The 16,076-nt window shown below is 50.4% G+C and overlaps 2 long non-coding RNA genes across 5 annotated transcripts; both read right to left on the reverse strand.

The window, feature by feature from the left end:
- Positions 1-2,799: 2,799 nt before the first annotated feature.
- On the reverse strand, positions 2,800-4,061 carry LOC137147452 (uncharacterized). The gene is made up of 2 exons (XR_010918217.1): positions 3,981-4,061; positions 2,800-3,478 (listed from the first exon to the last, which is right to left on the reverse strand). It is a non-coding gene; the product is annotated as an uncharacterized lncRNA (long non-coding RNA).
- A 7,986-nt stretch (positions 4,062-12,047) lies between these two features.
- On the reverse strand, positions 12,048-15,871 carry LOC137147451 (uncharacterized). 4 transcript variants are annotated; one of them, XR_010918214.1, is made up of 2 exons: positions 15,773-15,871; positions 12,048-14,142 (listed from the first exon to the last, which is right to left on the reverse strand). It is a non-coding gene; the product is annotated as an uncharacterized lncRNA (long non-coding RNA). The 4 variants fall into 4 exon arrangements; XR_010918213.1 differs by having other exon boundaries at positions 15,760-15,864; XR_010918215.1 differs by having other exon boundaries at positions 15,755-15,836.
- Positions 15,872-16,076: the final 205 nt, after the last annotated feature.

Here is a 16,076-nt window from a genome sequence, read left to right on the forward strand (position 1 = left end):
AGACCCCGGATTGTTTCCCTGCAGATCTGGGATTTGCATTTATCCCCTCAGCTTTAGCTGCCCCATCTGTAAAAATATAGGCTACTATTAATTATTATTAATTCTTCCCTCCTAATGCTGGCAGCATTAAGCAGCTAATGCAGCACCTACAAAGTCTATTTGTTCTGCAGTCCAGCACTGAAGTGGCATTTGGTGACCCAACATTGGCCCCTCCCAGCCAGGATCCCAATCCCAGGAAGCCAAGCACCTTGGAAAACAAGCTACCGCCAACACGAGCTGCTGATGCAAATCTCTAAATAAATAAAGCTGCATAAAAGGAGTAAAGACGCAATCCTTGAAAGGAATAAACCAGGAGACTTATTCATGCCCTTGCCCTGCAGACACGTCATCCACCCACATCTGCAATGGGACTGCCCCCAGGTACCCAGACACAAATTAACCCTTGCCATCCTGGCAGCTGGCCAGTTTTGTCCTGTAAACAGTTCTCCAGCTTTTCTCTTGGAAACAAGAGACCTCATCCCCCTTTGGGAGCTCTTGCTAAATGTCTGTCTGTCATTCCTAGAGAGACCGGATGATCATGATATCACATTTCACAGCATTCTCTCGCTCTCTGTTTGTCTGCATTATGTGCTGGAAAGTGAGCAATAGACAATGAGTGGGAAGGATCCAGATGGCATCCTGGTGTGGGCATCCCTCCCCCTCTAGGTCGGAGGGAGGCCACATCACCTCATCAGCTCACCTCGCTTGACAGAGGGAATTTGTCATTAGGCTGTTCGAGGGCTGGAGCTCCCCTAGCAGGGCAAAGCAGCACAGCTATGCAGTCCAGAGCCCCTAGCCCTCAGGCAGAGCAGGGCAGGCAAGTGGTCTATGGCCCGTGGCCCTAAGGCAGGGTCTGGCAAGTGAAGCAGTCTATGGCCCCTGGCAGGCGTTTGAGCACCTCTGCAATCTAAAGCTCAGGTAAGGGGTTGCTGTCATCCCAGAGGTGATAACAGGAGTAGAAGGCCATGGACCTGCCCAACTCCGCCGCATCCCAGCCCAGGGCCCTAACAGTGAGAGAGTGGTCCACCACTGGGTCAGCGGGGAATCCCTCCGTAACACACTGACCGGGGTGTATGCTCCAACATAGCCGAATTGCAGTCAGTCACCCCTGGACTACTTCCTACCCCATCCCTGGTGTGTACCTGGGTACACAGGGCGTCTTTAGTTACCCTGGGGTAGGTGGCCAGCAGGGACGGACTCCTCAGCAGGCAGGGTGCCTCTGGGCGCATCAGCAAAGGCAGCAGTCTGGAGCAAGCCAGATGCATCTATCCCCCTCGCTGTCTCAGCCTTCCTGAACTGGAGGCCCTGCCTTTTATACTTCCTGTTCTCCTCACCCACTTCCAATGAGAGGGGTGAGGTTGGTCTAGCTCCACCCTCTTGGGTTAGGAGCGTGGCTCCTCCCCCTCTGGGTCAGAGGGAAGCCACACCACCTAATTACACATCCAAATCCAGGCTGATGTGAACCTAGGTCTCAGTCTATTGCTGTTATGACAAATGATTCCACATAGTACCAGGGCCCCCAGCACCCCACTCTCTCTCTCTCTCTGCTCCCCAGAAAGTTTCCTACCAAATCAGAATGTGATACAGTCTCTTGTGAAGTCCACAGCTGTGGGAAGCTGTGGCAGGACTCGTCCCAAACTGATTTCCACAAGGTTGAAATGTATTGGCTTGACATGGGCCCCAAGATGCAACATTCATTTGGATTTCATATACCCCCAAAACACAGAAGTGCTCAGAACCACAGGACTCTGGTTGAGATGCTGTCACTCACACAGGACATCACATCCATAGATCTCAAAGGGCTTTACCAAAGAAGGTAACTATTGTTATTTTCAAATTACAGAAGGGGAAAATGAGGCACAGAGAAGGGATTTGACTTGGCCAAAGTCACATGGCAGTTCAGTGCCAGAGTCAGGTCTAGAATACAGCTCTTACCTCCCAATCCAGTACTCTACCCACTGGATCTCACTGCTTCTGCTACCGGCAAGTGGAAATTTTCTCTTTTTAATCCAGTTTAAGGGACAAATTCTGCTCTTGGTTACAGTGAAGGTAATCAAGAATAACTCTGTAAAATCTCTAACCCCAGGAGTCGGAGGGGCAGGTTATATGAGACCCATCTGTATGGTATAGATAGAGATCAAGCCATAGCCAGCACTCAAATCACAAGAGTAGCACTTGATACAGTATACAAATCCATCTTTAAAGCAGCTTTTTCCTTTTAAAAATAATCATAACCAATAAACAAATATACTAACTAAGGTATATGTATAGAACAGAACTGCATTAGCTTCAGTAAAAATAATTCAAAAGTGTTAAGTATGCATTGATTTCCAGGGAAGGTGCATTGGTTGAAGGTAATTTACATTGGTTTGAATGGGACTGGATCGGTTTCTATACATACGTATTCCTTTAGTCAAATGTATCTGATTATAAAAAAAAACAAATAATCTCTATACTGGTTAGAGCAAAATATGTTCATAAAAAGTAAAACAATGGTTTTGACTAGACAACCAACACAGACTGCTTTCAGAGAAACCCTGTTGAATCTAGTGTTAGGCCAATAAAAGGTTAATTCTAATCAAATACATTGGGCTGAGAATGGATCATTGGATTTCAGCTTCTGTTTAGAACCAGATGGGCCAAGCTACACCCCATTTTACATCCCTGGCAACTCTGTAATGCATTCAGCTGGGCCTCATGGTGCTCCAGGGCCTGATCCTGCCTCCCGGAAGGCAATGCAAGCTTTGCCATCGATTGCAATCAGAGGGGAGTTTGGCCCTATATCAAAGCAGAGCTTGGCCCTTTGAAAGCTAGGCTTCCATGCTGGCAGCTGGCATACAGAAATCTGTACTGGCTGGCATCTCAGAAATCAAGCAGGAGGGGAAAAATGCAAGAGAGTAAGCAGAATGGTGTGATTTTAAGTCTTAGGATCTTACAACCTCTCTCAGTGCCATGATGGAGTGATCCATAACATAAGAAGCTGGTATACAGCAGCTAAGAGTCTAGTCCCAGTGCACGTGCGGTGAGCAGGAATGGAGATCACCATGGCAGTTGAGGAGATTATACATTCCCTGCCCATCAGCAGTGGCTGTGCTCTGAGCGCCCCAGCTGCTGTACCACAAACTGCATCCTCATCTTGCCAATGAGGCGAGACTCTCTGTTCCTGGCCCGCTCGCTCTGGGGACGGGCATCGCACAAAGCCTTAAGGTCTCTTCACTGCAGGCCTCAATCCAGAGGCGAGGCGAAGGGTGGCTGAGATTTGCAGGGCAATCTGGAAGAGCGGGATCTGCTCCAGGTGCAGCTGGGCTGGCCCAGCCCCCAGTGCCCCAGCGATGGAGACCATGAGGAAGAAACAAGAGAGCATGTGGAAGCACATATCTTTGCCTCCAACGCGCACTCCTCAGCTCTCTTTTTTAGATGACCCTGATGAAGGTTCTACCTGCAGGGAAGCAAAGAGGCAGACTCACAGCAGGAAAATCAGCCAAGGCTTCCCTGGGGTAGGTGCAAACCAACACCCAAAAAAGCATCAAGAATGTCAGAGGTGGCTGAAGCCCCATCATGCCTGCACCCTGGCCCCGCTCTGTCTGGTGATACCTGCAGCACCCCTGGGGGAATCAGCCCTCCCACTCTCCCTAGATACTGTCATTTACATTTAACAAGGAGATTGAGCAATGGGAGCTGTGCCGTTGCAGCTCTTCTCTCGTACAGAGCAGACAAATCACGGCCATGCTGGGGAAAGGAGACAGGTTCTTGTTGACCCTGGACACAGAGACCAGCCTCATGGACTGGGCCCCAGACCTTCATTCCAGGCTAAAAGATCAGTGGGGAAAGCTCAAGTCCCTCCGCATCTGTAAGCTACAAGCTCAGTGGTTCTCTCCTGACAGATGCTGCTCTGGGGATGTATTGCCTAATCATGACGCCGTCCAGTCAGCACCACTCACTTTGGGGCTCTGAAGAGCAGAGCTGCCTGACATTTTCCTCCACCAGGATCTCCTTGCTCCCCCCCAGCAGACTTTCTGCCCACAGGGATCTTCTCCAGGGTCTGCAAAAGCAGAGGCAAATATAAATTCTGGGCTAGAAGAGTTCACAACTTGCCCACGTCCACCCAAGTAAGCAGAAGAGCTGGGAATAGGAGTCCTGGCTTCCCTGGCCCTCTAACCTTTAGATCCAACCTATTCCAGCTTTACCAACATACAGGGGTTAAATTAAGGCGAAGCATGGCAGTTGCATTGCAGTTCAACAGGCCAGCTTTTGATCCCAATTACAACAGCAACAATGCAGAGCAAAGCTGTCAACAGCAGCAGAGTGCTGGGAGCGGGTGGGGTCTCAGGACAAGCCCAGCCTGCTCAAGAAGTCCTGTCCTTCCAGCAGGTGAACCTGGAAACTTGGGGAGAGGCAGAAAAAATTGGGCTCCTTTAAACAAACAAAGCTTTCAAGCAAACAAAGAGCCTTTAGGATGCATGGCCGCGGTGCAGCAATTGGATGCAAGGGAAGAACTGAACCAGCATTGGAACTGCAGAATCAAGTATCTTCCCCTCTTATCTGCAGAGGAGCCTGTGTTTTACATGAAAGAGCCTTTCTAATTAATAGGCCAGCCCCTCTCGAGTTTGATAAAAACGCAGTCAAAGGGCTTGATTAACCCATGCGCTTTTCAATTTGGCGCGTTCTGCCTGAGTGAGACATGTGGCCTGCAACAGAGCCAAGCCTGGCTGAGCCTGGCGAGGGGTGATAACATTCTTTCCTTTGTTACACGGCAAAGCGGGAATCCACACCGGAGCCCGCACACGAGCCGTTTGCAAGGGTAATGAGCCTGGCGGCTCACTGGGTAATTTATCCATCTGGAGCGGGAGCCAGTGCAAATACCACCCTCCCTTCCCAACGGATATTAATCTCCAGGCAAGGCCTGGGGGCTGAATGAGGCCGCATCCGCAGGCTGCAGAGTGGGGGCATCAGAAGAGCCTTAAGAAGGATAGTCCAGAAATTTTGCTCATTTCTAAAGTGGGACACAAGTAGCCCTTATTCAGGAGAGAACAATTCTCCAGGAAGCCTGACAGGACACTATTGAGAACCAGTCCCAGAAGGCAGCACAAAATCCCCCCAATCTCCCATGGATCTGTCACTTTCCGTCTAGTGAATCTGCGGTACTGAGACTCTTGGACCTCCTAGAGTTCAGCAGCTGAAGTGCCACGGTAAAGCTAGCTTGGGAGAATTTCACGCCAGTGCAAAGGGACTGTGCACGTCCCTGTCTCCCATAAAGGGTAGGTCTTCGCTGCTTAGTTAGACCTAGATGAGCCCCTGGGTTTGCCTAGCCCAGCATGAGCAGCTGCTCTGCAAAGCCACACTTAACTTACTGTGTTCTTCCTGGTGCTGCACTCCCATGGGTCTTGATAGGACTCCTGGGGGCACATCCCATGATGCTTAGCTCAGCAGTGAACTGCGCCGCCTTAGGATCCTTTCCCAGTGAATTGCGGGAGAACATTTTCTATCTGTCTGGACACGCAGAGGGCATTGTGGGAAGGCACTGGAGGACTGTCAGCAGCACTCGAGTGAGTTAGCCTGTGTCCTCACTGCCAAGTGGGCAGGTTAGCAGCCAGAGTGAAAGTGGAACCTGGATTCTAACCTACAGCCCCAGCTGGGCCAGCTAGCCTGGTTGGTAGCATCAACACTCTTGGGTGAGGGGTGTCTGTGTGTGGATGGGAGGGGAATTCAGGGGCAACTCTAAGAGCCTGAGCTAGCTGTTCAGTGAAGACAGAACCCAAGGGCTTGCCCAGCTGTCTACACTGCAGCTGTGACCGAGCCTTTCAGCCCATGTATACACAGACCGGCGCTAGCAATAGCTGTGTGGATGCTGTGGCCCAGGCCGCCGCTCAGGCATTCAAGCCCACCTGACCCTGAGGCTGAACTCAGGGGGGCTAGCCTATGTCTCCACTAGAGCCACAACATCCACACCACTATTTTTAACATGCACTAGCTCAAGCCCTGCTAGCACAGAGTCTGTCTACATGGCCTGAGAGGCTCACTCTCAGCTGCAGGGCAGACACATGCCCTAAGGGCTCCCTGCACTGGAATTTGGTTTTGCCTGTCTGCAGGCTGCAGCTGGTTGTTGAAGACCTGGGCAGCTGGATGGCTCAAAGGATCTGGAAGGGGTTGTGGAGCTGTCTGCCTCTAGAACTGGATTTGAACAAGTCCCCAAGCAGTGAGGACTAGAAAGTTATTACCAGCCAAGCTCCCAGGGAGCCACAAGCCACCTCATGAATTCTAATGGCCACATCAGGCCCAGGACTGAATGGGCCACGGAGACCAAATCCCCTCTGCATGGGTTGGAGTGGGTTGTGATGCAAGCTTCTCCCATGTTACCCCACTCCTGTCTGCGCTAGACAGGTTCCTCACGCTGGTCCAGTTTCCTTGACAGAGTGAACAGGAAACAATTTCTTAGCTCCCTGGCACACATCCTCACTTCTCTACCCGGTGCTGTAGTACAACACTTAGGCTGATGTCTGACTGCGGAGAAATGAGCAACGGCACAGATGTACAGTCTTACAAATTACCATGGAATTATACATAGCCATCTGCACCCGACCACCAGCCAGAATTTTAATGCTGCACCATGGCCCTCCATATGTAGTCATATGTTTTTAGTATCGGAACCATCCTGTCAACATCTTGTGATCCATCATACAGTACATATGTGTGATTCAAGGCCACAAATGTAGTGCTATAACGGTCGTCTGTTTCTGACAAGAGGGTAGTAGGGTGATTTGCACTTTGAGAGCATCTTTCATCCACTGACTTTATCTATGCATTTTACAAATTCTAACTATACAGCCTCAGAGAGGGAAACTGATGCGCAGGGCAGTGACGTGACTTGCCCAAGGTGTCACAGAAAGTGTGGCAGAGCAGAGGCTAGAAACTATGGGCTGATTGTCTCCACCGATGCATACACAGCTCCCCTGAAGTTGACTGCTCACTCATATTGCAATCAGACCCCAGGAGTTCAGACTACCAGTCTGCAGCTGTCCAGATTCCCTCGTTCAATCTCCTGCTCTGCCACCGACTTCTTCTGTGACCTCAAGCAAGTCACTTCACTTCTCCGTGCCCATTTCTCCATATGTACAATGGGGATAACAGCACTACCTTGTCTCCCCAGGGGTGTTGTGCGATAAATACATTAAAGATTGTGATGTGTTTTGAGATCTACGGATAATAAGCCATTTAAAGCCCAGGTTCTGTAGTATTCCTATATATAACAGTGCCCTAGCAAATCATCTGTGGGCACTGAACTCTGGAATCTAAAAGCATGAGCCTCTGCTGCTTTAACTAGGGGACCAGTCCATTAGCTGAGAGGCTGTAGCAACTTCATAAACCTTTATACATGGTCCAGCCACTAGAGAGGGGCAGACTCACTTGGCTAACATGGGTTACATAAGCAATAGACTGTGCTGACCTCATCTGCAGCTGGCACTGTACAAAGAGCAACTATCAACCTGTTGTGAGATCCAGGACTGTCACCGTGGCAGAGTTTTGGGGACCAAAGGACAGGCCAGCAAGGTCCTGATCATTCAAATAAGTAGCCAAAGTTCCCTGAACTCTGGTCCTCTGCAACTTTTAAAATACTCCCAGGGTAACTAGGAGACACTGATTAAAAGCAGCTGCTGGATGATCTGCTTAGTGAAGTGGTCAATAAACACAAACCCACCTCCTGCCCTTAGTGGCAATTCTATGTTAACTCCCATGCCCTCTCACCCTATCGCATTAGCTACAGGCTGTTCAAATCCCCCCTCACTTACCCTGCTTCCACTTAGCCTGTAGTCTCAGGTAACCCAGCTTCCCAGCCTGGCACTTCTATTTGCCTTCCCCCCCCCAAAATCCCCTTTTAGTGAGTTTTGAATCAAACCCTCCAGCTACTGCCAGACACCAGCTCACCTCAGCTGGAAGGACAGATCTCACAGCTAGCTAGCTCCCTTTGAGAGCTCGGGCAATGCCACTCATACAGCAGGGGTTACTGAGATGTGAGAGACCAGCTGGGAGCTGGCATTGCGTGGCTAAGCAGCATGCTGATGTCAGTTCCCCTTCTGTCTCCTGGGTGCAAGAGGGCAGACACTCTTGAATCCATCAGCATGTGAGGTAATGGGGGCAGAAGAACATCATGGCAAGTGGGTGAGGAGGGGCTGCCATGCCTGGTTTAAGGAGGGGCAGGAGTCCAGAGGGAGCCTGTTGCATGTCTGATTACCCTGCAGTGAACAGAGATCATTGGTGCAGCTCAGTTAAATCTCCTGCCTCAATAATTCCCCTAATGCCCATGCATTCAGGCTGCAGAGCTTTCCTCTGTCACTTGCTATTTCCCTGCTAAGGATCAAATACCAGGCTGCAATGCAGACACTACCATTTCTTTGGAGCACTAGGCAGGGAAAGAGCAACACGACAGGATGGGGAGGGCAGGCAGGAAACCACAGTCACAGCAGGAAAGATGGGCTTGAATTTCAAAGCTGCTATCTGCATGTTTGGTGGCTAGTCTCTCTCCGTCCCTTATCGATGGGAAGCAGTCGTTTGTCTCCAGCATCACCACTCCAGGATAAAGAATCAAGCGCCCCAGCAGGACTAAGGCTCCCATCATATCCCAAGGCAGGCAGGCTTGCCCTGCAGCATGGTCGTTAGTTCTGGGAAGAGCTATGGAAAGCTTCCCCTTCTGGGATAGACACCAACACCTTCTGTGAGGTAGCTCCGTCCTGCTTGGGCCGGCTCTGTGGCCAAGATGGGCAGAGGAGGAGAGCCCATCCAGTTAACAGCATCGGTGGCATTTCCCTATTCTCTTTACAGCACAGCGGAGGCAGCATAGTCTAGTGGATAGTGCAGTAGACTGGGAGTCAGGTGACCTGGGTTCAATTCCCTGCTCTGCCACTGATCTGCTGTGTGACTCTGCCAAGTCACTGCCCTTCTCTGGACCTCTGCTCCCCCTCTGCCTTGCCTAGGTACACTGGAAGTTCTGCAGGGCAGGGTCTGTTCCTTGCTTTGGGCATGTCCAGCCCTGGGTGCAGAGGGGCCCTGGGTGAGCTGCTACTGTAATGCAAGTGCTGAGAAGTGTATGGCTAGGGATGGCAGGGTGCACTAAGGAAGATGGAAGCTATTAGCTGAGGTAAATACAATAGGGATACTGCAAGTACTGCTATACCCCAGCCCACACTGCTGGGACTGACCACTGGGAGTTACCAGCTGATGACGCCAGGAGGGCCTGTGCTGTGGCCCAGTCAGCTCTCACTCTCAGAGGAAAAGTGCTGCACTCTCACCAGAGACCATGGAAACTGACCTCTCTCTTGGTGCTCCTCCCACATAGTTAAGCCAGCATGGGGGGGTAGCTTGCAATGTCCCTCCCCATGCCACGCCTAGTCTGATGAAAGGGATTCAGTCCCAGGTCTGTCACCGCAGCAGTGCCACGGCCAGTCTTAGGCAACAGCACTGGCAACAACATCCAGGCCACATGCTGCAGCACAGATTTATTGCTTACTGACTGCTCTGGCAACAAACCCGCCTCAGCAGAGGCAATTCTCACCTGACCCCAAAAAACCATATAACAGACTCCAATCGGTGCCTGGCACAGAGCAGGTAAAAGCTGGAGAGAATCATATAACAGGCCTCACCTGTGTCACCAATCACAATTTACAATTCCTATGGCCCCCATCTTGCCAGCTGATCCCAGCAGGACAATCCCCACACGGATTCCATCCGCCAGAGGAGGCCTTGATCTCCTCAAGGAGATCAAGGAGCTGCAGTTACCCTTAGGAAAAACCAAAGGAGGGCATGGGACAAGGGAGTTCTAACTAGGGCCAGATTTAAGAGCACACAAGTAGCTCAAGAGGCCTGGGAAACCTAAGGCCCCGATCCTACAAACACTCAAGCCCATGGCAGCTCCAATGGGACCACTCAACTGCATGAAGTTAAACATATGCCTACATGTTGGCAGGATCTGGGGCTAAAAATCCACTCGAGGGTAATGGTTACAGATTTTTAAATGGCTTTCTTCAAATGCCTAGTGTTTGACACATTCCTGTTCGCTCCAGGCACTCAGCTCATAGACTTTAAGGTCAGAAGGGACCAATATGATCATCTAGTCTGACCTCCTGCTCAACGCAGGCCACAAAACCTCACCTGTCCACTCCTGTAATAGACCCCTGACCTATGACTGAGTTATTAAAGTCCTCCAATCATGGTTTTAAGACTTTAAGGTACAGAGAATCTATCAGCAAGTGAGCCATGCCCCATGCTACAGAGGAAGGCGAAAAACCCCTAGTGCCTTTGCCCATCTGCCCTGGGGGAAAATTCCTTCCCAACCCCAAATATGGTGATCAGTTAAACCCTGAGCATGTGGACAAGACTCACTAGCCACACACCCAAGAAAGAATTCTCTGTAATAACTTAGAACCCACCCCATCTAACATCCCTTCACAGGCCATTGGCATATCTATCACCAGTAGTCAAAGATCAGTCAATTGCCAAACTAGGCTGTCCCATCAGACCATCCCCTCCATACATTTATCAAGCTCAGTTTTGAAGCCAGCTAGGTTTTTTGCCTTCACTGCTCCCCTTTGAAGGCTATTCCAGAACTTCACTCCTCTGATGGTTAGAAATCTGTGTCTAATTTCAAATCTAAACTTCCTGATGGCCAGTTTATATCCATTAGTTCTTGTGTCCACATTGGCACTGAACTTAAATAATTCCTCTCCCGCCCTGGTATTTATCCTTCTGATATATTTACAGAGAGCAATCATATCTCCCCTCAACCTTCTTTTGGTTAGGCTAAACAAGCCAAGATCTTTGAGTCTCCTCTCATAAGGCAGGTTTTCCATTCCGCAGATCATCCTAGTAGCCCTTCTCTGCACCTGTTCCAGTTTGAATTCATTAGCCACCCTACCACTATCCCCATCTTAAACATGGCGGACCTGCACACTTTATCTCTACACGTTCTGACCTCCAAGAGGTAGTTTTTCTTGCTGATCCCTCCCATCTTCCACTCCTTGTAGGCTTTCTGCTTTCTCTTAATCACCTGTCTGAGATGCTTATTCATCCAGCTTCGTCTACAACTCTTGCCTATTAATTTTTTCCTCTTCCTTTGGATGCAGGCTTCAGATCGTTCCTGCAATTTTGACTTGAAGTAATTCCAAGCCTCCTCCACCTTTAGATCCATAAGTTCTTCAGTCCAGTCCACTTCCCCAACTAATTCCCTTAATTTTTTAAAGTTAGCCCTTTTGAAGTCAAAGATCCTAGTCACAAATCTATTTTTGTTTATCCTTCCATTTAGTTTGAACTGAATTAGCTCATGGTCGCTCCAACCAAGGTTGTCCACTACAACCAGTTCTTCTATGAGGTCCTCACTTCTCACCAATACCAAATCTAAAATGGCATCCCCTCTTGTTGGTTCAGCAACTATTTGGTGAAGGAATCTGTCAGCTATCACATCCAGGAAAATCTGGGCCCTATTATTACTACTAACACTTGTCCTCCAGTCTATATCTGGGAAATTAAAGTCTCCCATAATCACACAGTTCCCAGTAGTATTTACTTCATTAAAAGCCTTAAAGAAGTCTCTATCCATGTCCAAATCAGATCCCAGTGGTCTGTAGCACACTTCAAGCACTATCCCAGGGGAAACTCTAGTAGTTTTCTTCCCCAATGTGATTTTTACCCAGACAGACTCTGTCTTATCAATTCCATCACTTCTAATTTCTTTACAGTTTACCTCATCATTGAAGCACAATGCTACTCCACCACCTTTGCCTTTATATCTGTCTGCAGGGGCATTCGGAAAATGACACCAGTAAAGAATGTTGCAGCTCCTGGGGATTGTAACATCCTTCCCCCACCCCGAAATAAAAATATTTTATGCGTAAAGCCAGTTGCTAGCTTCTCTTCGAAGTGCCTGAGTCCCGAAGCAGAAGAGCCTGTGTTTCAGCTGACCCACACCACGAGGATTTTGGTTATTTCAAACAGCACCTCTCGGGATGATCATAGCTATAGTAATGCACGGAGTTTCCTGCTTTAGGCTGCAGCTGTTAGCCCCTAGGTGATGCCCCTGCTCATGCCCTTGCTTCTTCAACCCTATTTCTCATAAGTGTTTTCTTCCCAGGTAAAAGGACCTAAAGCCAGGTCAAAGCTCTCATGCCCTTCAGTGAGAGCAGGACTGGGCCTTTCAAATCCTCCACCTGAGATGGGTTCGTCAATGCCCGCAATCTTTCCCAGAGGGGTGCATGCTTTATTCAGGCAATAGGAGCTACACCAGCTCTGGCCTGCACAAGTGCCTTCTCATCGTTCAGCCAGAGACTCGTTGCACTTATTTGAATCCAGACAGAGGAGATCGATCCAGCTCAGGTACTTATATGGCCCCCCCTTAAGTAAGATCTGAGCACCTCACAGTCATTTAATGCATTTACCCTCCCAACAACCCTGCAAGGCAGGGCAGTGCTATTATCCCCATTGGCCACAGGGGGCACAGAGAAGCTAAGGGACTTGCCCAAGGCCACACGGGGACTCTGTAGTAGAGCAGGGAACTGAACAGACTTGGAAGTCCCAGGCTAGTGGCCTACCCTTTGGGATACACTTATGTGAGCTTACTGTGTTTGGATGCCTTAGCCACCTATAGGAATGAAAAAACAGAAGGATTCTGACTGGATCTGACTCACCACTGGAGTGCCCTTTTGTGGCCGAGTGTGGATATCAAGGTCTCCACATCTTGAATCCCCTGCTGACAGCCACTCCATCCCCCCAGTGTCTTCCTCTTTTTGTGGTTCAGCCCCCACTCAGGTCATTTAGAGTCTCACGCCCCACGCGCTTCTGGGTAAGACCCGTCAAAAATAGTCAAATGTCCTTCCACCAGGTCTTCAGCCCTCAGCTCTGGGCCCTGTGCTCCTTCATGCTTCCAGTCCTAGTGTGGGGTTTACAGCCCATCCCAAGTTACTTATACGTTTTCAATACACAGAGAGCACACACCATGTATTTCCAGTCTGGATGAACAAAGAACAAATGTGAAGTTTCCTTGATGGAGGGAGAGCACACAGTGACTCACGGTGACATTCTGCAGCTGAGCGGAAATGCAAAATGGCAACTGTTACTGCAGCAGGATTTGGGGAAGGAAAGGAAGTCTTCCACATTCAAAGGTGCACTACACAAAAAACAGAATGCCAGCCCTATCAGTTCCATCCCTCTAGACCCCAATCCCCTCTGACTGACCTGAGGAGAAAGGGGTTTCTGGGGAGGGGAATGGGCAGGCATCAGTAAACAAAGAGCAAAAGAGAACTAGATTCTGAGAGCTGTAAAATGTCCGGCACACTGGCTGAAGTGCCACTGTTCAGCAAAGCTTCAGACTCTCTCTGAAAGGGGCAAATTCAAAGGGGCCTTGGGCCCAATGTGAAGGGAATAGCCCCACCACAGAAGAGTAGAGGGGAATGTGTGATGATTTTCTCAGGATTATCCCCTTTACAATGCTCCACACAACTGAATGACTTTCCCTTTACAGTTTGGAAACAGCCCAAATAATACAATATCACTCCCTTGCACTTCACTGCACTCTCTCAACAGGGGATCTCAATGCACTTAACAAATGCCGATTCAGCCTCCCGCCTCTGCAGCAGATTAATGCCATTTTTACAGGCTCAGAAAACAAGTGACTTGCTCAAGTCCCACGTAAACAGACCTGGAGTCCTGATCTCCACATCTCTGTTCTCACAACTGGAACACACCATTGTCCATAGTCCGCATCAAGCAATTCCTCCTCTTTTTCTCTGTGCTGCAGCTGGGAGGTTTGTTGTAACTTCGTCACAATCCTAAACCTCTCTAACAACTAGCATCAATTCCAGTGGATTAGCCAGCTCTCTCTTCTGCATGCTGTCTACCAGCTGCTCGGCTGCCTGGATGGTCACTAAGCAGGAGAAAATGGCATTTTAAATGTACTATGCATCAGGACCAGACAGTAGTTCTTGTTTGAAGGACTGTGCCAGCTGGCTTTGGCCCCACTTGCAATGATGAATTCTGCTCCTGGATACCTCTTCTGCTGTGTTCCTCCTTCACATCAGCACAGGGCAGCTCAGTCTGCACCCAGCTCTACCCGCTCGTTCCCTGCAAAGAGAGGGCAGCAGTAAGAAAAGGATCCCTTTGGATTGAGTTATCTCACCACCCAGTCCTCAGGCCAGGGGCAAACCAGTGAATTTCCTTGTGGCAGAATACACTGTAGTGTGTTGAACAGCAAGCATGGTGGGGGGATTAAAGAATTAGAGACCCAATGCTCTCACTGCATGGTATGCGTAAGTGAGCGGAGGAATGGTCCCGCTACTGTGGGGAACTTTCCTGCCTTGTACACTGCCCCAGTGGAATTGGTTAGCAAGACGAGCTGAGTCCTCGCTCCCACTCCCTTTATCCAGAGGCCTGCCTGGCCTTGAGGACTCCCTTTCCACTCTCCTATACGGCAGAGTCCTTGTAACCCGGACAAGGCTGAGCCCAGGATTCCTTGGGGGCTCGGCCCCCAACCTTGTCGTGGTCACTTGGGACATCCTCGCCCCGGGGGCCTCCCTCCGCACCGGACACTTCCCCGACCCACTGATCGATGCCTTTAGCTCAAAGCAAATACAATCTATTAAAAAGTCGCCCATTAAAAAACACAAGGAAAAATGGGAAAAGTTCAAGGAAAACCCCTCATGCCGCCCCGCGGGTGCCTCCCACACACAGCGTTCAGTCTGTTCCCAGGCCCCCTGCCCAGGCCCTGGCGGCGCTGCAGGGAGGCCGCGGGTCGGAGCTCTAGGGGGCAGGGCCCTGCTCCCAGCGTCGGCCCCTGTGGGGGGTCACGACCCCAGTCCGGCCTCTGGGCTGGTGGCATCCCCCTCGCTCTCCTCAGCCGCTCACTGCACCCAGCTCCAGCTGAGCCTTAGCCCAGCCACTGCTCTGCCTCCAGCCCAGCCCCCAGGCTGCTCCTCTGGCTGTGGCGGCTCTGGCTCTGCTCCCAGCCCACCTGCTGGGTGTGGCTCTCTCCTTAGCTCAGCCCGGCTCCACTCAGCCTGCTCCAGCTCACACGGAGGACGGGACCCCGGCCTCCAGCTCCCTCATTGGCCTGTCTGCCCTGTCAATCAGGCTGGCTGGAGCGTTGGCCTCTCCCCACTGGCCCTGGGGACTGTCCGTCTCAGGGTCCTGATTTCTCCTCAACTCTTCCCTCCCCCCCGGCCTTTGGTGCTGGGAGATGCCATCCAAAAACCCCACTACGTTTCAGTAAGAGGCCAACAGTCCCCTTATACCTAGCCAGGCACATGGTCTCCTCCTTCTGCCAATCACCCTGCTCAGCTCTCCAGCCAAACCTCACAGCTGGGGTTTCTCCCTGGAATAGGCCTGAGCCAGAAGCCCAAGACCAAAAACCAACCCTCCCTCACACTCTGGAGAAGGCTGGGTTGGATCCGAATCCAGACTGGAACACCCTGGGTCCAGCTCCAGTTTCTATCCCAGCTAGGGTGACCAGCTGTCCCGATTTTATAGGGACAATCCCGATATTCAGGGCTTTTTCTTACATAGGCGCCCATTACCCCTCACTTCCATCCCGATTTTTCACACTTGCTGTCTGGTCACCCTAATCCCAGCACCTATTAACACTTCACTGCAAAGGGGTCTCCCACTGGCACCAGAGAACTAACTGCCCAGCTCAGAGAAAGACCAAGCCCCCAAGCCCAGGAAAAAGAAACCAAAAAACCCCACTTGAGATGCAGACCATGGAAGCCCTGATACTGTAGTAGCTCGCAGCACTTCTGAGACACTCGGCAGGGTTAGTCCCTGTGCCTGAGTCACGGTAACTTAGCTCATATCAAACAATTCACATTAAGCTGCTGGTGCTACCCCCTGACATTTATAGATTTTACCTAATACTGCAAATAAAGGTAATTGCACATGGGGCCAATTAAGGTCGCTGAACTCTGGAGGAGAGGCTACACCTGAACTCTGATTAAATGTGAAGCTTTCTGAGCTCACCTCATCCGATCCCTCACCCCTTTCTATCAGTGCCATGAGCTCCAACC

The sequence above is a fragment of the Emydura macquarii genome, unplaced genomic scaffold, assembly GCF_026122565.2.
Source record: "Emydura macquarii macquarii isolate MOO-44397 ecotype Brisbane River unplaced genomic scaffold, CSIRO-AGI_Emac_v2 contig_554, whole genome shotgun sequence".
Taxonomy (NCBI): Eukaryota; Metazoa; Chordata; order Testudines; family Chelidae; genus Emydura; species Emydura macquarii.